General features: G+C 66.9%; 1 long non-coding RNA gene across 1 annotated transcript in view; it reads right to left on the reverse strand.

The window, feature by feature from the left end:
* LOC106725153 overlaps window positions 1-866 on the reverse strand; it is a 5063-nt gene extending 4197 nt beyond the window's left edge. Inside the window, exon 1 of the long non-coding RNA XR_001361018.1 lies at window positions 614-866. This is a non-coding gene — a long non-coding RNA (uncharacterized LOC106725153). The remainder of the gene's footprint in view (window positions 1-613) is intronic.
* Between the last annotated feature and the right edge of the window lie 350 nt (window positions 867-1216).

Genomic DNA, 1216 nt, shown 5'->3' on the forward strand with positions numbered 1-1216 from the left:
GCAGGCGCCCGGGCTGCAGGGCTGGGAGGCGTCCTCAGGCTTCTGCGGGAGGAGAAGGCAGAGGAAGAACACACCCCCATCCCCACTCCCTATTCCCCACCCCCACCCTGACCGGGGGCGCCGCCTGGAGCCGCGCGACTGGTCAGAAGTTAGTTGGTGTGAACTCTTGCCGGCGGGCCAGGGTGGACCAAGTGGTAACTTAGATCCGTGCAAAGAAGCCCGAGAGGTGATGACTTCGAGGTGAGCGCAGGCCCGGGTCACCCCATGGGAGTCACTGGCCCCAAGCTCAGGTCCTCCCAGGCTCCAGGCCTCCAGGCTGGGGTCCTCCCCGCCGGCCTGGGGTGGTGGCTGCTGTGCAGAGCCCAGGAGGCGGCCGCAGTAGAGGTGGGGGGGAGCAGGGTGTCTGTGGGCTCCCTACCCTCCTTGCCACCTGGGACCTGGGGTTCTGTGCCCAGATGGGCACCCCTGGGGATGCTGTGCGGGGTCCTCTGACCGCAGCGTGAGGTGCCGGCCCTTCCGCCTGTCCCCACGCTCCCCTCCCCTGGCTTTGGTCCCCTCCTGGGTTCCCCCCTGAGCCCCGGAACCCCTTGCACTTGCGTGCAGGCCTCCTCACCCTGGCCGTCTGCCCGGTGTTCCTTCAGCCTTTGTGCTGGGAGTGGAGTGGGGTAGAGCGAGTTCTCGAGACAGTGCCTCTCGCTGGAATTTCCGTCTGAAAGGGAGCAGCGCTTCAAAGCAGGCGCAGTCACAGCAAAACGCAGGCCCCGCTCTAGTCGGGGAGGGAGGGGGCTCATTCACAGGTTGGTCCCCAGCCCCCAGGACTACTCGTCCCTTCGCCCTGAGGCCCGGCCTAACCCCAGGGGCTCACTGCCCATGGTCTGTCGCTGTTTGAGGTCCTGTCGGCCAGGGAGGTGGAACTTCGTTCTGGTTCCAAACGTGTAGGATTCGGGCCGCTTGTGTGTGTTCCTCGTGGAGCGTGGCAAGGGGAGGCGGGGCTTTATGCCGACAGCAAGGGGCCAAGTCCCTGGCGAGGGGACATGACCTCGCCTGCGCGCCAGGCTGCCTCTAGCTTCTCCCACTTCCCCATCCACCGGGGTCTGTCCTGGCGCCCGCTCCTCCCCGCGGCGCTTTTGCTCCATGACTGGGGGCTGTTGGCACTCGGCGCTCAGTCCCTGCCTGGCCCTCGGGTTCCAGGGCTCAGTGCTGGGCACACTGGCAG

This window comes from Myotis brandtii, unplaced genomic scaffold (assembly GCF_000412655.1).
Source record: "Myotis brandtii unplaced genomic scaffold, ASM41265v1 scaffold139, whole genome shotgun sequence".
In the NCBI taxonomy this organism is placed as follows: domain Eukaryota; kingdom Metazoa; phylum Chordata; class Mammalia; order Chiroptera; family Vespertilionidae; genus Myotis; species Myotis brandtii.